Raw genomic sequence first — 23,306 nt, forward strand, 5'->3', positions numbered from 1 at the left:
ACCTTTGAAGTTGCCACTGGGGCAGTTCTGTCTCAACGCCAGGGGCCTAAGTCGTTACTGCATCCCGTGGCCTTCTCTTCACGAAAAATGAGCCATTCCGAAAGGAACTATGATGTGGTTGATCGAGACCTTTTGGCCATTAAGACTGCTCTGGAGGAGTGGAGATATCCACTTCAAGGTGCCTCTCAACCCATAATGATATTTACGGACCACAGTAACCTAGAGTACCTTTGCACTGCAAAGCGGTTAAGACCTTGACAGGCTCGGTGGGCTCTGTTCTTTGCCAGATTCAATTTCCACATAACCTTCTGCCCTGGATCCAAGAATGGGAAGGCAGATGCTCTGTCCCGAATGTTCTCTGATACTCCCGAAGAGGTGGATCCCAGCACCATTCTGTCACCACAGAACTTTTTTATGATCCAACCCGACCTAAGCTCTTCACTCAGACAGGCTTCCTCCCACTGCTCAGAACCAGAAGCTTCTTCCCTAAGAACCCTGGATGGGTTGCTTCATTGTCCCGCAGCAAACCAGAATCCAGGTCCTAAGGACCTTGCATGACGATCAACTTGCTGGCCATTTTGGGGTGCGAAAAACAATGGAGCTGGTCCAACGATCTTTCTTGTGGCCGTCTCTGAAGTCTGACTGTAGGAAATACATTGACTCCTGCACCACCTGTCAGCGGAATAAGGGGTCCAACGTTAAATCTTGGGGTCTTTTACGTCCATTGCCAGTGCCAGAGCAACCATGGAAAGAAATTTCAATGGACTTTATTGTAGAGTTACCTCCCTCAGAAAAGTTCACAACTATTCTGGTAGTCGTGGATCGTCTGTCCAAAATGGCTCACTCTCTGCCCATGAGGGGTACACCTTCTGCCGCAGACACAGCAAAGACTTTCATAAGAGAAATAGTCAGACTACACGGCTTACCTAACAGTATTGTGTCCGATAGAGGGGTACAATTTACCTCCAGATTCTGGAAAGAGCTCTGCAAAATTCTGTCAATTAAAATGCATCTATCTTCTGGTTATCATCCCCAAAGCAACGGTCAAACCGAAAGAACAAACCAAACTTTAGAACAATATTTACGCTGCTTCTGCTCTTTTTCCCAGGACTGGATCTCCTTACTCCCGTGTGCAGAGTTTGCATATAATAATTCAATTCATGCAACCACCAACCAATCCCCCTTTTGGGCCAACTACAGGTTCCATCCCTCATTTCTGCCCAATGTCATTCCGGAGGCTTCAGTTCCAGCAGTTCAGGACAGGATAAACGCTATCCAGGCTAACTATCAGACCCTCCAGGTAACTATGCAAAGAGCCCAGGAGGATTACAAAAAGCAGTATGACAAAAGAAGGAAGAACCCTGTGTTTAAGGTTGGAGATAATGTATGGCTCTCTTCTGCAAATCTGAAGCTTCCTTGTCCCTCCCGGAAGCTGGGTCCTAGGTTTATCGGGCCATTTATAATTAAACAGGAAATTAACCCAGTGGCATTTGAACTGGCATTACCAAGTTCCTATAAAATACATCCAGTATTTCATGTCTCTTTGCTTAAAACTGTTGTCTCTAGTCCCTTTCCAGGAAGAGAAGAAGTTCCACCACCTCCAGCCTCAGTGGGAGATGAAACAGAATACGAAGTGGAAGCCATTCTGTACTGTCGGCGGAGAGGTAGGACAATTCAATTCCTTATTAAGTGGAAAGGCTATGCTATAGAAGAAAAATCTTGGGAACCAGCAAATAATATTCATGCCCCCAGACTGTTGCAGAGGTTCTGAGCTCGCCATCCCGAGAGATGGGCCGATTGGGCATCCGGAGGCTGCCCCTTGGGGGGGGCACTGTCAGGGAAATAGCCGTAGGACTAGCGATCCTGCCAGTAACCATCATGGTCATGTCGGGCGAATCCCCGGGCGCATGCACCCACGCAGGTGCGCGACGATGGGTACACGTAGATGCAATAAGGCAGGTGTGCGCAGACGTGCACACAGATGCGCGCCAGCGCACAGTGACATTGGTTGGCGCCCTCTGGCCTATTTAAGCCTGCTGCAGATGTATGCAAGTTGCTGGATTATCATCAGCTTCCTGTGTCTCCTGTACCTGCTGCCTGTATCTGATTATCTGATTCCTGTTGACTACTCAGCTTGCCTGACTCCTCCTGCTCTCCGCCTGCACCGACCCCTGGCTTGGACTATACTACGCTCCCATCTGCACCCCTGTACCTTCGCTTGTCTGCACGGTGTTTGATGCCTGGCCTGGCTACTGACTCTGTTCCTGATTGATCCTGTTATACCTCTTCTCGGACTGATCCTGTGGTATATGACCCCCGGCCTGGCTTGACCCTGTTCCTGGTTGCTCCACTGGGATCCTTCCACGCTGCCCAATCTGCTTACCAGCGCACCCCAGCTGCCCTCAGCAACCCAGCTACCCAGCAAACAGCATTCGGCAATCCATGCACCTTTGGGCACCGTACTCCCTGTCTCATTCCCAGGGGTACGCTGCACTTAACCACAAGGGGCGCCCTCTCAGCAATCCGGCCTCGCACCAAGGACTCGACAGTGGTATTTGATCACCACTGCGGTTTTTATTTTTTGGGCTATAAACAAAAAAAGAGAGACAATTTTGAAAAAAAAGCAATATTTTTTACTTTTTGCTATAAAGTATTAAATACCCCCCCAAAAATATATATAAAAAAACAAATTCCTTTCTCAGTTTAGGCCAATATGTATTCTTTTACATGTTTTTGGTTAAAAAAAAAATCGCAATAAGCGTATATTGATTGGTTTGTGCACAAGTTATAGCGTCTATAAAATAGGGGATAGATTTATGGCATTTTTATTATTATTTTTATTTTATTAGTAATGGCGGCGATCTGCAATTTTTATCATGACTGCGATATTATGGCAGACACATCGGACACTTTTGACACTATTTTGGGACCATTGTCATTTATACAGCGATCAGTGCTATAAAAATGCACTGATTACTGTATAAATGACACTGGCAGGGAAGGGGTTAAACACTAGGGGGCGAGCAAGGGGTTAAGTGTGTTCTTGGGAGTGATTCTAACTGTGGGGGGATGGGCTACCACTGACATGACAGCGATCACTGCTCCTGATGACAGGGAGCAGTAGATCTCTGTCATGTCACTAGGCTCTGTGACACCGGCGGACAATAAATCCGTGAAACCCACGGGCACGGTCACGGATATACGTGGTGGGTGCGCACCTACAATGCCACGTCTTAAAGGGGACGTACCTGTACGCCCTTTTACGCAGCCGTGCCATTGTGCCGACGGATATCGCCATGCACTGGTCGGCAACAAAAAATAATAACAATAAAAATACATTAAGGAAGTATTTTGAGACACACGGAATAGTTCATCTTTAAGATTTTTCTGTTTATTTCGTGGAGGAATGGGTTTACCAGAAGGAGTTGAAGTGAGAGTTCTGTGAGCTCGTTTTCTGGATTGTACATATCTCTTATGCCCCGTACACACGGTCGGACTTTGTTCGGACATTCTGACAACAAAATCCTAGGATTTTTTCCGACGGATGTTGGCTCAAACTTGTTTTGTGTACACACGGTCGCACAAAGTTGTCGGAATTTCCAATCGCCAACAACGCGGTGACGTCAACCACGTACGATGAGACTAGAAAAGGCCAGTTCAGAACCAAGCGCGGCACCCTTTGGGCTCCTTTTGCTAATCTTGTGTTAGTAAAAGTTTGGTGAGAGACGATTCGCGCTTTTTCAGACTCGTGGCTTTCAGATCGTTTTCTGCGGTTCAGTTTGTGCTTGTGGGTTTGTATCTGCTCTTCAGTGCGTGCAAGCAAGTTTCGCGTGACTTATAGTCATTGTGTTCTTGTTCGTTCGATACTGTTTCTCAGGTCGCTCTTCACAGGCCTTGCTGTTCTTCAGTGCGTTCTGTTACTTCGTTCTGAGCAGCCGACCGTTTTCTAGCCATGTTGCGTATACGTACTCCTCGTAGAGTTCGTGCTGTGCAGGGGCTTGGTGTTGGGGTCCTGACCTTGACACAAGTCCAGTCCATGAACAGGGTGGGGAGGAGTTCATGGACCAAGAATTGGTTGCTTTAGCGTGACCAGTTCTCTCATATGCCTTTGCTCAGTGAGATCCGTGAGAATAATCCTGATGATTTCAGGAACTTTCTCAGGATGACGGACCCCGTATTTCACCATTTGTTGGCTTCGCTGACCCCCTATATCAGCAGGCAGGATACCTGCATGAGGCAAGCCATCACTCCGGAGCAGAGGCTCATCGCTACCCTGCGGTACTTGGCGACGGGGAGAAGCCTGCAGGACTTGAAGTTCTTGACAGGCATCTCCCCCCAGGCTCTGGGGATCATTATCCCGGAGACCTGTTCTGCCATTATCCAGGTCCTGCAGAAGGAGTATATAAAGGTAAGATTTTTATCCTTTAATATCACATTTTTTTGTATATAATGTTTGATAATATATTGTATTTCTTTCCTCATTCCCTAATTACCATGATTGTAATATGCTGTGAATGTCCCCTTTGTCCTCATGCATGCTGGATTTTCCTGTAATTATTTTTTTAGTCCTTCATACATATTTGCCTTCAATAACCTCCCCAGCATGCTCTCCTGCCCCTATATTCACCTCATGTAGTCACTTAACAATGTATTTTGTCAGCTTCATAGTAGTGCTTTACCCCAAACACCCCCTAAAATGTTTTTAAATGTGATTTGTGCTTTAAATTCAGGCAGAGTGCCAGAGGCATTTTTTTTGTGGTGTCCCCAAATCATTTTTATTAACCCTCCCTCCCCCCAACTGCTAAGTCAGCTGATCCCAATTCTCTATCTATCCTCAATCATCTATCTGCTGACTTTGCCAAACCCATACACACTATACCCACCTCTTTTGTGGTCAGATGTATGGATGAATTTCCCAAAGCATGTAGTGCAAGGGCCTGCCTGTATACTTTCAAATGGTACTGTTTAAAGTTTTTGTATCCTATTATTATCTTGACAAGTAATAGCAGAATGTCCAAATGTCCTCAAATGTGTACAGTGTGTATTTATATCTTTGTATTATGACACTTCTTACCTGTCCAGTGGGCTGCCAATAGTGTAACTAAGGAGGGGCTGTTCCAAGTAATACCCTGTATTTAGGCATTCATCTCTCAATGAAGTGGAGAGGGTTACCTGTCCAAGATTCCCCCCCTATAATGTTAGAAATGGCCCATGAGAGGGGGGGGGAGGGGGAATATGATAGGTGTACCTTATACTTTGGTGTTGTTAAATTCCCCTTAATAAATGCTATCTGGAAGTTGGCCAAGAATGTTTGTGTCTAATCTGCTTGCCATGTTTATGTGCAAAAATACTAATTTTTTTTTGTTTTCCTCAACAGTTTCCTTCCACGCCACAGGAATGGCAGACTGTGGCCTCCCACTTTGCCCAGCGGTGGGACTTTCCTAACTGCGGAGGGGCAATTGATGGAAAACACGTCCACATCGTCCCACAATAGTATTGTGATATTGGCGGTGGTGTCGGCTAATTACGACTTTTTGTATGTGGACGTGGGGAAGAATGGCCGGATGTCCGATGGTGGAGTCATCGCCCAGACGGAGTTCTACAGGCAACTCCAGAATGGCAGCTTGGACTTGCCACCTCCAGAGGACAATGTGGAAGGACTCCCATTCGTCTTCGTAGCGGATGAAGCATTTGCGCCTGGGGACCATCTTATGCGGCCATTCCCATTGAGGACCCTCACCCCGGAACAAAGGGTTTTTAATTACCGCCTATTTCTGACACCCATCCATATGGCGGAGTATAAACTTAATCATATAATCCTGGCGTGCTGTGTTCTACATAACTTTTTACTCCAACATTCTGCCAACTTTGCTGGCTCAGTTGGGCCTGAGGCCGGAATTCTACATGGCGGCGCTTGAAAGTGGCCGTCCTGGCTTGCCCTCCCTGAGTGCCCGTGATGTCCGGTTAAGATACCTTGAGTTCTTTGCGGGTAGGGGGGCCATCAATATGCCAGACAATTTGTGAAGCATTTATCAAATAAAAAAAAAAAAAGCTAATCTTTGGTGACATTTACTGCTCGTGTTTGTTTTAGCTGACCCTGACAGCAATGTGGGGAGTCCTGAAAATGGCGTGATTGTGTAACCTTTTCTACAAAGAACTGTTGGGTGTTATTTACTAAAGGCGTAGACACTTTGCACTACAAGTGCACTTGAAACTGCACTGAAACTGCACTTGTAGTGCAAAGAGGATTTGCCCTTAGGAAATAACCCCCATTTTCACAGAAAACAGCAATTACATCACCACAAAAGTGTTGTAGCGTTGAGACAATAATCCACACATTCTTGATTAACAAACTTTTTAATACCTGCACAATCACATGTGCATTTAGAAAAGGTTTTTAAAACAAACCAACATGTTTGTTGTATAACAATTTTTGGGGTGGCATTATCAAAAATAGAAATGTCCATTTACGATAAAACAGGCCTGTGTAAAACCAACAAGAAAGACAAAAATCTTGAACTTACAAAGTTCACATATGGTAAAACTTGAAGGCAATATCAGACATGAGTATTTAGGAAGTGTGTTTGATATTGCGTTCAGATGGGGTGAAGTCACCCCTTGAAAAGCCAAATTTGGAAGATGCACACCAATTTACGAATGTCAACATGTGCTAGCTGCCATCACGGGGGATCAAGGGACGTGTTTTGGGGGAGCAACCCCTTCCTCACCGCTACTTTATTATTGAGGAAGGGGTTGCACCCCCAAAACGCGTCCATTGATCTCCCGTGATGGCAGATAGCACATGTTGACATACTGTGTGCATCCTCCAAATTTGGCTTTTCGAAACATCGCTAAAAAATTTTTAAGATTGTAGCACACAAAAAAACAAAGTGATTTTGTGGGGTTTTAAATTCGCCCCAAAACATCAATGATGTTATTGTTTTTTAGAATAACATCATTGATTTTTTTCTTGAGGTTTTCCAATTCTAAATTACACCCCATGATCTCCCCGATCAGGATCTGGGCACTTTCTGATGTGAAAGGATCTCGATCCACAACATCACGATCACCTAAAAAGAGAGAAACCAAACAAAAACAGGTATCAAAAATCTGCCGGCATCCATTTCTTACCTGAGCCTGTGGTCGCAGACACTCACCTGTTGTGGTGTCAGTGTCCACCACATCTTCTTCCTCCTCCTGCTCAGCTTGGGTTGGGGGTATTTCCCCTTTTTCCAGAGGTGGGGGGTCTCTGGTCTCCTCGGATCAGGGGTGTCCTCCGAGTCTTTTCTCCCCTATGTAAAACAAAAATGGTATAATTAGCACACAGATATTTGATGGCCGAAATATAAAGATGAAACATTGCTTGGAAGTGGGGTACAATTGTCTATTTGGGCAGAGTTCCAAGATGTAGCATTTTTATTGTCCTTTGTCAAGCTTCAATACTTTACCTGTCTTGTACAAGCTTCACAGATAGAGACCCCCCCTATAGTATACACTGGAGCACCTGTGTGGGCCCCCTAATAAAAAGGGTGTTCTTGTGTCCCACACTAGTGCTCCAGCGTCCAGATGTGAAAACAGCTGCTCAGTGTCCTCTCCTTACACAGAATCTAGTTTGCATTTCATTCTAGTAACAAACCCATCTACACAACAAAATATTTTTCAGACAAGTAGGCCCTAAAAAATGTTGGAAAATGCATATGGCCTAAACAATGGTGTTTTAGGGGCCGAAAGAAAAATGTTTGATACGAACAAATAATGGGCCCATGAACATTAAAGTTGCCATTTTAAACTGTACAACAATTAAGAAAAGCATATGGAGCAGCACGAACGTAATAAAGACAAAAAGAATAGGAACACAGCACAACTGCTTACTTTTTTGCAGCACTCTCCGGATCTTTCGGTACTGCTCGGGCTCTCTTAATTTCAGGTCCAACCACCGCTTCCTGAGCTGATCTTTCGATCGACGTACCCCGAAATTCCGGTGCAGACTCTTGGCCTTTCTGATATTAGGGTTGGGGTAAGGTCCATACTATCCGTCATAGTCGGCCTTCTTCAGGATGTCGACCATCTCCAACATCTCCCCAAAGGACATATTTGTGGCCTTAAATCTTCTCCTTCTGGATTGGGACGTTTCCGGATCCGGGCTTTCCTCCTCCTCGTTGCTATAATTAGCACGCACCTGCTCTGACTCCGCCATGTGCTCTTCACCCACTGCGCCGAACGAAAAAGGGGCAGGGAATAGACTAGAAAGAACGTCAGGGGCGGGCGGAGTTACACGCATGCGCAGTGTGTATAAAGCGTAACACGCATGCGTATTACGTACGATCTGTGAGCGGAGGAAGGAGCATTGGAGGCGCCGATCGTAATAACGAAGGTAAGAGACAAACTTGGGCCTATACTACTTCTAGATTGAGGCCTATATTGTAATAAGATTAGGAGAGTTTTGGATGACATTAGGGTTTGTCTTGGGTTGTGTCTTGCAGTGAAAATGGATATCTTGAATGATACAGAGCTGCCTTGTCTGTGGGAGATCAACCACCCACATTATAGGAACCAAACAAAGAGGAAGGCAGCGCTGGATCAGTTGTTGGAAATTGTGAAGCAGGTGATCCCCACGGCAGACATCACACATTTGAAGATCCTAATTGGTGGCCTGAGGAGCACATATGTAAGGGAGCGCAAGAAAGTCCAGGATTCGCAGAGATCCAGAGCAGCAGATGACGTCTATGTCCCCAGGATGTGGTACTATGACAGGCTGCATTTTCTGGCAGGCCAGACTGAACCCGGGTCATCACTCTCCAGTCTTCCTTCCACGCTTCCTTCCCCTCCAGCTGAGGCTTCTGACGCCCAACCTGGGCCTTCCAGGCAGCAACATGTGGAGGAGCCCAGCTTGAGCCAGGTATAGCATTCCTCTAAATAGTTCAGGTTGTCCAATCAATGATGTTAACTAGATGTTAGTTTGGAGTACTAATTTATGATTGTGATTGATGATGCAAAACATTACAACCATGTCCCTTTTTTCATACACAGGGAAGTCTCAGCCAGGAGGTGGCTGGGCCGAGCAGGCTGCCTGATATGCCGGTCCCTCCCCTACACCTGCAAAGAGAAAGTGGCAGGAGGAGGAGTACCCTAGAGGAGGCTGCCATAGGCCTCTTTTGGAAGGCTACAGAGGCCCTGGGAGCACCACACACCGTTGAGGAGGACTTTGCTGCCATCATTGCCTGTAAAATGCAGCGGATGGAGGAGGGGCAACAACTCATGTGTGAGTCATTAATGTTGGAGGCTCTCAATAAGGGGTTGAGGGCCCAAATAACATCTGATACCCACCTTTGTGACCTCACACATGGTCCTCCTCCTCCTCCTCCAGGTCCTCCTCCTCCTTCTCCTCCAGGTCCTACTAGTCCTCCTCCTCGTCCAGGTCCTACTCCTCCTCCTGCCACATCTCCAACAGGAGAGCCACAGCCAGGAAGGAAGCGTGGAAGGAAGACCAGAAAGTGATGACCCTGGATCCAGTCTGGTCTGGCAAAAGATGCAGCCTCTTGTGGTACCACAGCCTGGGGACACAGATGTCATCTGCTGCTTTCTGGATCTCTGGGACTTCTGGACCAGACTGCACTTCCTTACATATGGACTCCTCAGGCCACCAATTTTGATGTTCAAGAATTGATGCCTGCCCTGGGGGTCCAAGGCTTCCCTAATTTCTCCTGTTTCTCCAGCGTTGCCTCCCTCTTTGTTTGGTTCTGAGCCCTTAATAAAGGAATTTTGTTTTGAATTATACTCTCCTATGTGTGTTTTCCTTCAAAAAGGACAGTTTGTTTGTGAGGATTCAGGTACATTTCAAAAATACAATGTGAAATTAACAAGGGACACCAACACCAAACAATCTCCTTGAGATTAAATAATAGAAAAGATATCAATGGTGTTGTGGTAACTTGACACACAAAACACACACACAAATATTATGGAGTAAAACTAAAAATAAAATTAAACATAGATCAGCCTTTGAAAAAATACAAACATAAAATCCTCCAAAAAAATGGCTTTAAAAAAATTTTTTGTCAGATGTGACAAATCAAAATATATTAAGGGAATCCCAATAAATAATAAAGAAAGAAGTTTGTGAGAAGTGTGTGTGAATATGAGCAGCAAAATTACTTCATTCTTCTCACATTATAAAGAAGAAGAGAATGCGCTGTATTAAACCATTTTTTACATTGCAACGTGAGGAAAGTGCTGTATCCATTGCGAATGCTAAGTTTACCAGACCGAGCTGTTCCGTGTCGGAATTTCTTCTGAGCATGAGTGGCACTTTGTGCGTCGGAACAGGCCACACACTGTCGGAATTGACGCGATCGGATTTTGTTGTGGGAAAATTTTATAGCCTGCTCTCAAACTCTGTGTATCGGAAAATCCGATGGAAAATGTCCGATGGAGCCCACACACGGTCAGAATTTCCGACAACACGCTCCGATCGGACATTTTCCATCGGAAAATCCGACCGTGTGTACGGGGCATTACCCATAAGGATTTGCGGATAACCTAGCATATTTATGAGAGTATTTTTGAGAAAACCATTAACTAGAAAGATGCCTGATTAGAAGAGGATTTATTTAACACTACATGGACTTATTTATTATTATACTTTATTCCGAGTGTCTCAAAATACTTCCTTAATTTATTTTTATTGTTATTATTAATTTATCACTTTTATTTGGACTTTAGAGTATTTTTAATTAGATTTGTTTATACTGTTGCACGAGATCATTATCGATTTTACTTATTCTTTGTGTGTGATGTGAACACTATTAGATTTTGCTGCAGACAGATTTCACTTGCACCTTTACTACACTTATATTGCACTTTTGATTTTTCACTACAAACTTGCGGTGGCTATATTTGAATATATTTATTTATTTATTTATTCATTATTAATTATCCTTAAACAAAGGCTTTTTTAATTCAATTACTGTATACACTACCTGCCTATGCCCATGTCTTTGCACCCACAAAATACTCCTAATTACTGTGCTACAAGTGACAGACTCACAAACGCACATAAACCTCAAATTAAAACCAATTGATTGGAGTGCTAGGCACTCTATAGTTGGAGCGAGGACACCTCTAGGTAGGGATATGGCGTGGATGCCACAATAGGTATTAGATAAGTAAACCCAGATCAGGGGTTAGGGAGGAAGTCCATGTATAATATATCTGGTCCGTTAGTCCTGGGTAGTACCCACAGGAGGAAAAAAACAGTAATCCTTCTGCACAAACTTGAGAGGCAGCCCGTTTGAGAGCAGAAGAGACAAGGAGAGAGAAGCAGCGCCAATCTGAGTGTATCAATATCACAAACAAGTTTTATTAAAAGGTAATGCACTCACTAGACAGTGATGAATATAGGCACATCTGTAATCATTGGCCAAGTTGTTGCAGAGATCCAGGGCAGAAGCTGGGAGGCGCGGTGTCATCGCACCCAGCAGTGCCGGTGGTTTCCTGTGTCCCGGGCTGGATGGAGGAGGTTCAGGAGGAAGTTGTCAAAGGGTAGTCTAAGTAGAAGAGAGGCTGGGTCTGTGCACAGGTTCAGAGCAGCTCTATTTAGCCACATTAAAGATGGCCGTCGGCATGTTACTGGCTAGGCACTGTGAGAGAGAGTGTCACAGACACTCAGCTTGGACTGACAGCTGCAGTCAGACACCTTTTTTTTTCTACAATGGACTTTTATGGATGGGAGAAATCATGGTAATTTCTTTTACAAGTGATATGTAAAAAAATGGACAGTTGGCAACCTTGGTGAACAAAAATATAATCTTTTGACAGGACAGCTCCCATATATGTACTTAATCTGTGTATTTAGCTGTTTTCCTAAAGTTTATCTTCAAACATAACACAATGTGTTCATGTGACATTTATAGGGTTAGTTCACCTTTACAAAAAACTGCCTGAGCAGGTAAGGGATATTTGGAGATAAAAACAAACTATGCATCACGGCCTGACTGTCATATTTCCAGAATGTTGCTAGGACTATGCTAAGTGTGGCATAGTTGTTACTGCTCACCTCACCATCACAGTAGTGAGCTTTATCTCTGATTCAAACCTCTTCTTATGCTCTTTCTCTTCCCTGATGCAGTAGCTCTGAGCTCAGCATTTGAGAGCTCACAGCTGTGATGGTGGAGGTGAGCAGTAACGACTAGGCATCACTTAGTAATGTCCTTGGAGTATTCCAGTCAGGCTTCATGAGGTATGTAAATTGCCTACACCTATAGCAAGGGCATAATTCAACTGTAGTCAGAGCTGCACAGTTTGTTTTTATCTACAGTTTTTTTTCTATATAGGCAGTTTTTCGGTAAAGGAAAACAGGTGTATAGGCACTACAACCTTCCCACATAAAAGCTCCGCCTGGTGCTCAGACCTTGAGGCTGCCGACACCTCCAACCTACCAGAGTAAGTAAAGGGATGGTCAACAATCAGAATGACATCTAAAATAGTATTTCTTTATTAAGTAAGATGTACAATGCTGTAAAACGGCCTACGTGTTTCGAATGTTAGTCCTTAGTCATGGCTAAGCTTTTTGGTAAACTAGCCCTTTAAATTAAAAGGAAGAAATATATTCTGCAAAAAAGTGCCTGTTACCATCAAACTGGCTAAGAGTGTCTGTAGACACTACCAAAAAGTGTTTGTTTCCCCTATTGATTGAAGCAGTACCCAGAGAAACCCTGATTCACACCAGGACAGGTACACACGCAGTGGCTAAAAGTCGTCATATGGAACGGGCGATTTCCCAATATCCTTTTTATGAAATTAATAGAAATGGCCGCACACCAGTGTAGATCAAAATCCTTTTTATTTGGACATCCCAAAAACTACAGGAATCAGAATGCTGGGTAGATGCGTTTCGCACACTGCATGTGCGCTTAGTTGTAATGATTCTGATTCTTGTAGTTTTTGGGATGTCCAAATAAAAAGGATTTTGATCTACAATGGTGTGCGGCCATTTCTTCTAATTTCAGTGTGTTCGGAGGCGAGCTGAGGCGAGCATCTACTGGATCATTAGGCTTCCTGGTCTCACCTGGAGCACAGGTGTGTCTTTTTCCATCCTTTTTATGAACTGGTGCCCAAAATTGAACTGCATATTCTAGATGAGTGAGGTCTTACTAATAATTTGTACAGGGGAAAAATTATGTCTCTCTCTCTGGAGTCTATACCTCTTTTATCTCAGGAAAGTATTTTGCTTGCTTTAAAAACTGCAGCTTGGCATTTTGTGCTATTTTGAAGTCTACTGTATGATCTACCAGAACACCCAGTTGTTTTTCCACCACTGACTCCCCAAGCTTCTAGAATGTATGATGCACGCATGTTTTTAGCCCCCCCCAAATGCATAATTTTAATATTAAATTAAAAAATATTTTTTATCAACATTAAACCTGTTTTGCTAGATAGCTGCCAAATGAACAGTGCATTAAGGTCTGTTTGTAATTTGGAGACATCCTGTAAGAACATTATTCCACTACATACATTTGTGTGAAAAAGTATTTGCCCCCTTCCAGAATTTTTATTTTTTTGCATATTTCTCACACTTAAATGATTCAGATCATCAAACAAACTTTAATATTACACAAAGATAACCCGAGTAAATCCAAGATGCAGTTTTATTACTGCTTAAATTACTATTTAATTTATTAAGAGAAAAAAGCCGTTCAAACCTGCCATGTGCAAAAATAATTGCCCCCTCCCACGCTGAATCTGGAATGAACTGTAATTGACCACAATTTTTTGGAAAACTGAATTAAATTTTACTTGCCACACTCAGACCTGATTAGTGCCAGACCTGTTGAATCAAGAAATCACATAAATGGAAGCTGTATGACAAAGTGAAGCATGCTAACAGATCACAAAAAGTCACACATCATGCCACAATCTAAAAAAAATTAAAGAACAGATTTGAAACAAAGTAATGTACATGTATCGGTCTAGGAAGGGTTCCAAAGCCATGTCTAAGGCTTTGGAACTCCAGTGAACAACGGGGAGACCCATTATCCACAAATGGAGATAACTTGGAACAGTAGTGAACCTTCCCAGGAGTGGCTGGCCTACAAAAATGACTCCAAGAGCATGACGGCGACTCATCCAAGAGGTCATAAAAGAATCCAGAACAACATCTAAAGAACTGCAGGCCTCACTTGCCTCAGGTAAGATCTGTGTTCATAATTCAACAATAAGAAAGAGAATGGGCAAAAATGGCATCCATGGGAGATTTCCAAGGCCAAAGCTACTGCTGACCAAAAACAACACAAATGCTCATCTCACATTTACCAAAAACATCTTGATTATCCCCAAGACTTTTAGGCAAATATTCTGTGGACTAATGAGACAAAAATTTAACTTTTTGGAAGGTGTGCGGCCCGTTACATCTGGCATAAAACGAATACAGCATTTCATAACAAGAACATCATACCGACAGTCAGACATGGTGGTGGTAGCGTGATGGTCTGGGGCTGCTTTGCAGCTTCAGGACCTGGACAAATTACCATAATTGATGGAACCATGAATTCTGAGCTCTACCAGAAAATCCTAAAGGAGAATGTTGGCCATCAGTTCGTGATCTCAAGCTCAAGTGCACTTGAGGTTATGCGGCAGGACAATGATCCAAAACACAACAGCAAGTCCACCTCCAAATGGTTCAAACAAAGCAAAATTTTGGTTTTGGAGTGGCCTAGTCAAAGCCCGGACTTAAATCCAATTGAGATGCTGTATCATGACCTTACACATGCTGGAAAACCCTCCAATGTGGCTGAATTAAAACAATTCTGCAAAGAAGAGTGGGCCAAAATTGCTCCACAGCAGTGTGAAAGACTCATTGGCAGTTATCGCAAACTCTTGATTGCAGTTGTTGCTGCCAAGGGTGGCACAACCAGTTATTAGGTTTAGGGGGCAATTACTTTTTCACATAAAGCCAGGCAGGTTTGGACAGTTTTTTGGCTTTAATAAATGAAACCATCATTTAAAAACTGCATTTTGTATTTACTCGGGTTATCTTTGTGTAGTGCTGACAACTGTTGTTTCTAGCTCTATGTGTATTATTCAGTACAATAGTCGTGTTATTGCCATCTTGTGGACAATTGATAAAGTACAATAAGTTTATGTCTCAGGATTTAGTGACACGGAAGTGATTCATTGTTTACTTTGGAACTGTAGCTCTGACCCACCCACAATGCTCTTGGACAAAGTCAGAACTGAACTGCATTGTGGGGGGATATAAAAGGGTAAGAAGCAGCCATTTTAGGTCTCTTGTTCCTGGGACGCGGGGCCTGTCAGCAGAACTCTGTGGGTGTGTGTGTGTCTCACAGGGTTGTGGGAGCAGCTGTAGTATCCTGCCATCGCATCGTAGTGAGCTGGACAAGAGACGTGATCGTTCCGGAAGACCCATGGGGAGATAACCGAGGACTCCCGGTTGTTTGTGGACGGAACAGTGTGACGGCGTGGTGATGCCTCCATACGGAACTGAGAACTGCTGAACCGGAGATATCCACCTGTTTGGATCCTGTGTCGTGAGAGGGTTGACACCCAGAAGTTTATTTGAGTATTACACACACATCTTTAGAACTGTACAGAGTGTTGCTGGGACTGATAGTCCCACGGAACAAGTTAAGTCGGAGAGCATTGCAACCGAATAGACTTCAGTGTTCAAGAGTGGATGTTAGATGTTTGTTTCTTCGTATAAAGACACCTAGTTACTCTGTTGGATTACAATTGTTTTAGTGTGTTATACTACACTGCGCAACACCCAGGAGGAACCCATTGCGGATTACAATTATAAAAGCTAGCGAAAACTGAAGACGTCTGGACTGCCTTTTTCATTGCAGGACCCTGCATTTTAGTATAGTGACTTTAAAGTCTAGAGCAGAGGGAGCTCCCGGGTATAGATTCATACCAGTATATACATATACATTTCTGTGATTGTTATTGATTGTCATAATCATTTCCTATACTATCACACTACCTTGGTGTGATAGTATATTCTTTGAAATAACTCTTTATATAAATATATTACTTACTCAAAGAAAGAAGTTATTTTTGATCATTATTGAAGTTTGTGTGCAGTGTTGTCATTTCTCCTACAGGTGGAGCTACCAGCACCCTGGTAGAGGTAACCCTAATTGTAAGTGTATATTGTGGGTTAAAGTTAATGCTCCACCGTGAGTTAGTGCTACATTTGTAATAATAAAATTTAAAAAACAAACACACTCTTGTGAGCTATCGTGTGAAAATCCAAATGATAATTAGAGATGATTAAAGGACAGCTGCTAGCATTGACCACGTCTCATATGCTCGTGCCAAATAGGAATTCATACAAATATAATGCTGCGCTATCCAAATGTAATCTAATGATAATCGTACTAAATCCTAATATTACTGACTGCAGTTAAATATTGGTGGTGAGATATTCCATTCCTATGTAAAAATCTAGTGTACATAATAATGAAATCTTATGCGATTAAAATTGCGATCATAAACAATTAAAAAATTGCAATCCTATGCGATACTCCCAATGTCAACCTGTGTAGCATGCACACCTCTATATACACATGTTGCATTCATATGCAACAGAGAAATATGCAACCCTGTGCGATAATTGCGATAATTGCAGTGACAACCTGTAATTTACTTAACCCCTTCCCACCGAGCATATGCAGATTTGTGTACTCGGCTTTCCGGGGTTATACCGGGATAATATCCGCAGCTGCAGGCATTATCCCGGTACTGTTTTTTAGAGCCAGCGATCAGCTATCCAGTTATAACAACCGATGCAGCTAAAAGCCGCTCGGCTGTTATACCGGAGGAGTGGGAGGGAATGCCCCCCCTCCCGCTGCCTCCCGCCGCTCTTACCGGGCCTCCCGTTCCATCGGGAGGCCCAATGACCAATCGGCCACCTCCGGTGGCTGGGGGCGAGCTGGAACGAAGCCATGAGCGGCTTGGTTCCAGCCTCCTAATCGTAAACACGGAAGCGACGTCATGATGTCACTTCCTGTTTACTCAGCTGCCAATGGCGCCGGTTTTTAAAAAAATACACAGTATTCAGAATCGCCGTTTTCGGCGATCTGAATACTTTGAAGTGGAAAGGAGGGATCGGGGGTCTTCTAGACCCCCGATTCCTCCATAAAGAGTACCTGTTACCACCTATTACTGTCACAAGGGATGTTTACATTCCTTGTGACAGCAATAAAAGTGATCAAATATTTTTTTTTTTTAAAACACGATTTATAAATATAAAAATAAATAAAAATTTTTTTTAAAGCACCCCCGTCCCCGCGAGCTCGCGCAGCAAAGAAAACGCATACAGAAGTCGCGCCCGCATATGTAAACGGTGTTCAAATCACATATGTGAGGTATCGCTACGATCGTCAGAGCGAGAGCAATAATTCTAATTCTAGACCTCCTCTGTAACTCTAACCTGGTAACCGTAAAAAGAATTAAAAGCGTCGCCTATGGAGATTTTTAGGTACCGTAGCTTGTCGCCATTCCACGAGTGCGTGCAATTATAAAGCGTGACATGTTTGGTATCTATTTACTCGGCGTAACATCATCTTTCACATTATACAAAAAAATTGGGGTAACTTTACTGTTTTTGTTTTTTTTTTTAATTCATGAAAATGTCCCTTTTCCCAAAAAGTTGCGTTTAAAACACCGCTGCACAAATACCATGTGACATAAAATATTGCAACAATAGCCATTTTATTCTCTAGATTCTCTGCTAAAACATATATATATATATATATATATATATATATAATGTTTGAGGGCTCTAAGTAATTTTCTAGCAAAAAATATGGATTTTAACTTGTGAACACCAAATTTCAAAAATAGGCTTAGTCAGGAAAGGGATAAATCTATATAAAAGTGCATCAATATACAATAATCAATAGAGAAATAAAGTGAACCGTGTTTAAAGTGCTCTTGTGCCAAACTAATTCATGCATTAATCTGTGTCCACAGAATTGCAACATAAAGTCCATTCATAACTACTTCATTCTTCTGGTGCTCATTGCAGATGATAAAACAGATGATAAAACAGTAAAGTGCTTGTGTCCACTCTTGTGCTCCCCTTTGGTGTATGCGATCACCTTAGAGCGTGTGACCTTGCACCTAAGCTCAGTCAAAACACGCTTTTAAACCACCTCTGGGTTTATGGTCAGCAATCAGATCTTTGGAAGGTTGCTTGCAACAATACAGTATTCATATGGAATACAGAGGAAACTGGATAGTGTATTACCATTTTAAAACTCTCTCAATCAACATGAATTATTATTTGTAATCTTATGCTGCTAGCATTAGTAAATAAATAGGAAATATTATCATATTTACTTGTTTTAACCCTTTCATGACTAAGCCTATTTTTGACATTTGGTGTTTACAAGTTAAAATCCGTATTTTTTGCTAGAAAATTACTTAGAGCCCCCAAATATTATATATATATTTTTAGCAGAGAATCTAGAGAATAAAATGGCGATTGTTGCAATATTTTATGTCACACGGTATTTGTGCAGCAGTGTTTTTAAAGGAACTTTTTGGGAAAAGGGACACTTTCATGAATTTAAAAAAAAACAAACAGTAAAGTTAGCCCAATTTTTTTGTATAATGTGAAAGATGATGTTACACAGAGTAAATAGATACCAAACATGTCACACTTTATAATTGCACGCACTCGTGGAATGGCGACAAACTACGGTACCTAAAAATCTCCATAGGCGACGCTTTAAATTTTTTTAAGGTTACCAGGTTAGAGTTACAGAGGAGGTCTAGAATTAGAATTATTGCTCTCGCTCTGATGATCGTAGCGATACCTCACATGTGTGATTTGAACACCGTTTACATATGCGGGCGCGACTTCCATATGCGTTTTCGTTGCTGCGCGAGCTCACATCGACGGGGGCGCTTTAAATTTTTTTTTCTTATTTATTTTTATATTATTAAATTGTGTTTTAAAAAAAACATTTTTTTTGATCACTTTTATTGCTGTCACAAGGAATGTAAACATCCCTTGTGACAGTAATAGGTGGTGACAGGTACTCTTTATGGAGGGATCCGGGGTCTAAAAGACCCCGGATCCCTCCTTTGCACTTTGCACAAAGTATTCAGATCACCATTTTCGGCGATTCTGAATACTGTATATTTTTTTTAAACCGGCGCCATTGGCAGCCGAGTAAACGGGAAGTGACGTCATGACGTCGCTTCTGTGTTTACAATTAGAAGACTGAAATGAAGCCACTTACTACTTTGTTCCAGCCTGTTCCTAGCTGCCGAAGGCGGCGGATTGTTGATCGGGCCTCCCGGTGGAACGGGAAGCCCGGTAAGAGTGGCGGGAGGCGGCGGAATGGGGAGACGTCCCCTCCCGCTCCACCGGTATAACAGACGAGCAGCTTTTAGCCGCATCAGTTGTTATCCCTGGAAAGCCGATCACCGGCTCTAAAAAACAGTACCAGGATGATGCCTGCAGCTGCGGGCAACATCCCGGTATAACCCCCGAAAGCCGAGGCCGCACATCTGCATACACTCGGCGGGAAGGGGTTAAACTATTTTTTTTACATTTCTTCAGTTACTTCCTGGTTTCCATGCCTGGGCAAATGATGTCATACATCCCAGGGGGCTTCAGAAGGGAAGGAGGGGTTTTCCAAGCACATGTATGCATGAGTGAAGGGCAGATAGATTCCAGGAAGTAAATGCTACATTTCCTTACTCAAGATGGCTGCAGGCAGAAATGCTAAGGTGGTGTTTTTCAAAGTGATTTCTCAACAAAATAAAGCATGGAGACATGGATGGATGGATGGATGGGGGAGATTAGTACCAATAACAAAAAATGAATTAAATAGTGTTTTTATTTTGTGGTGCTCACATGCAGTGTAGTTCCACTTTAAGCAAATAAACCTGTAGCTATGTGGTGATAACGAAGATATCCCCCAAACCTAAGGTGAATAGGTCTTAAGGCTTAGAATAATTTGACTGCAGAATTTATTGCCAGGAAAGACTGTCAAAAGTTTTTAATATATTGAAGTTCATGACATATAATGACAGTATGGTTTTGTTTAGGTGGTGAACTAGAATCATTTCATATATTGTATAAGGCGTGCAAAGGATGTATAAGTTTAACTTGGTTTGCATTGGTCTGGGCACCAAGTATTTTTTTTAACAATTATCTAGAAGTGGAGTAAATTATCTGAATTATATGCTGAGCAGTTAGATAGTTTGATAGCTTTTATTAATAAAAGGGTATTTTTATAGCTTGGGAATCCTTGTTATGGGCTTTTGAAGAACTACATTTTTTTAAGTCCACTTTATGAAGTTTAAATGTCAGTTATATTATTATTATTATTATTCATGCAATTAACATTTAATACAAATTTCCCTATGTAACCATAATGTACAATGCAGTTCTAATATTATTTTATTGTACGTGTTCCATATTTGAATGTGATATTTTCATGAGTCTCTAGATTTGGCTGATTAAAATGTAAGTTTTAGACATGTAGTCATAATTTCTTAACTTCAAGCCCTGACTAGTGCTAAGAAACATTCAGGTTATTGTAAAATCTACTGATAGGTTCAGAACAGTTTGTTTTGGATAATGACGCATGATATAGGAATCCTTGATCTATTTATGCCTTCTTTAAGTCAACATGGAGCTACTTGCACCTGGAACAGACAGTGTAAATATTTAAAACAAATTTGTCTTCCACAGCAATTTATTAGTGTGGCCAAAGATTCAGTTTCAGTCATGCTATAGTCATTGCTGAATGTGCAAAACTGTGATATTCACTGGCATTTCATTTGCTACGTATATTATGTACAGAGCTTTGCAATTGCAGTATAGGTAAAATGCATACCTTGAGAGCTAAATCAAGAATTATTTTCCCTACATGGAGCTGTGTTCTTAATATATAGATTTACAAACATCAGATATAGCTGTATTACCTACAATAACAGATTGACAACTATAATAAAAATGAAAAAAACTTAATAATTCACCACATCATGGTGAACCAAGGAAAAGAGACTTAATAATATGTGACATCAATCAATATGACCAGCGAGATAACTTTGCTGTGTGTGTGATAATCTACATTCATGTGTCCCTTTCTGTAACTGAAGGCCATCTTTGTGTTTTCTACTGTCTTCCACACTTTACATTGAGATATGTTTTGGATGTTTCCTGTTATTTCTTCACCAGCTGGCTAGAGAACTCCTCAATATTACTAAATGACTGACCTCCTATATACAGTATCTTTAGTTCATAGTGTTTTTTTTAATCTTTGTTCCCAATGGCCTACCTTTACATAGGCTATCCCCCTTCAGTCCATCATGAATGCTGCTTCAAGACTCATCTACCTTACCAACAATTCAGTGTCTCCTACCCCGCTCTGCCAATCCCTCCATCCGCTTCCGCTCACTTAACAAATAAAATTCTAAATATTAACAACCTACAAACCCCTCCACAACTCTGTCGCCAGTTACATCACTAACTTTGTCTAAAAATACCAACCAAACCATTCTCTTCACCCTTCCCAAGACCTCCTGCTCTCTAGCTCCTTTGTCATCTCCTCCAACGCCCTCTTCAGAGAGGACTATTCTGCCTTTAACTAATAAGTAAACTTTTATTTTCTCTGTCAGCTCATCCCACACAGCTATTACCTTTTGGATCACTTGACCCTTCTTTTTAGATTGTAAGCTCTAACAGTCAGGGCCTTCTGAATCTTCTTGTACTGAATTGTATTGCAACCGTACTCTCTGCCTCCATTTGGCTGCACAAGCTGTTGACCCTATTTAATTATGTATAATAATAATAAAAAAAGGTAATTATACTTCATTTTTTTTTTATTTACATTTAATTCTAGAGATAATGAAAGTAGTAAGACCGGATAATGTCTACAAAACCTGCCTACTTAAGCCGTCCAGTCCAGAGGAGCTCTGCCTTCATCTTGGTCACATCACAAGAAACTATCTCCTGCATTCCTGTTTAAAGACTGGCTTTGCTGACATCCCTTCTGGCTCCAGATCCTGCTTGCTGTTCCACTACTTTGATCCCTGACTTTTGGTTTGACTGACTATCCGTTCCGTTTACTGAACTTTGGCTATGTTTTGACTATGTTTGTTCTCTTTACTTTTATTATTAAACAAGTCTGATTTAACTGTACTTCTGTCTCGATCTGATTTCATGGTTTCTGACAACTGGATAGTGGGACGAGGTGCCATAATGAGGTTTGATAATGCAGGAAGTTGAGAGGAATTGCTGAAGCTGGGATGAACTTGCCTAAAATCCCTCCTGAAAAATAGCAGTGTGCTTCCAAGCATTACTGTGCATGCAGTCCCATAGCTGTATACCTATACCTTTTATACCTATACCTCTCAACGTTCTGGGATGGGAAAGAGGGACACACTTTAACACAAAGGATGTAGGTAAAAGTCACCCTCCTGCCACGCCCATAAAGAATTAATAAGCAAAAAATGATGGGCTAAACCCAAAAGTGATTTTTTTCATCACTATGTTCCCTTTATACTGGATTTTTAAAACAATAATGTAATGATAAAAAGATTTGCGTAAAAGATATAGTGTAATGGAACATTTTTTGTAGTTAAGTATTGCATTTATTATAAAGACTTACACATATTTATGAAATGAGGGACAACTGAGAAGGAAAGAGGGGCAGATGGATTTGGTTCCAAAAGAGGGACAGTCCCTCGAAATGAGGGACAGTTGGGAGTTATGATATGTCTGAAGTGTGGATTCTAAGGTACTGACTGCTACTCTCAAGAGATTTGGAGTGGTTTTTTGGTGATATCGCTTACTGTGCTCCTTGTGTTCTCCTTGCTGGAAATTCTGACATAAGGAAGCAAAGCCCTCTCTACAAAGATGGTCGCCATCACATACACCAGTGCATAATAAAACATAGTAAGTCAGTAAGAAGGTAAAAATCAACTAAAGGGAGACCACAGGCAATACTGTTGACTAGTAATTTGCCTTCTGCCTTTCCTTTTGTTTGGAACAACTTTCAGAATTCAGTTCCTCTTTAAACAATTAAACCAATTTTACCACCTCTCTCCATCTCCTAAATTTAGACATCCTTAAAATATGCACTAATCACTCATGCCCAATCTCAGCTTGGGTTTTTTAGATGCTTACACAGTACATCTTTTCATAAAAGGCAACATCTTTGTTGTAAATTCCACTATAAATACTATAAATATTACAAATAATGCAAACATTCCACCACCTAATAAAACTGACAGATTATTAAAATAGCATTATGGGTACCCCC

The 23,306-nt window shown here is 42.0% G+C and overlaps 1 protein-coding gene across 1 annotated transcript in view; it reads left to right on the plus strand.

The window, feature by feature from the left end:
* The window catches only part of PGPEP1 (pyroglutamyl-peptidase I), a 144,530-nt gene extending 122,347 nt beyond the window's left edge, over positions 1-22,183 (plus strand). The window contains exon 6 of the mRNA XM_073595859.1: positions 21,885-22,183. The gene's annotated coding sequence lies outside the window, so the exon portion shown is untranslated. The remainder of the gene's footprint in view (positions 1-21,884) is intronic.
* Positions 22,184-23,306: the final 1,123 nt, after the last annotated feature.

Source organism: Aquarana catesbeiana, linkage group LG01, assembly GCF_042186555.1.
Source record: "Aquarana catesbeiana isolate 2022-GZ linkage group LG01, ASM4218655v1, whole genome shotgun sequence".
Lineage (NCBI taxonomy): Eukaryota > Metazoa > Chordata > Amphibia > Anura > Ranidae > Aquarana > Aquarana catesbeiana.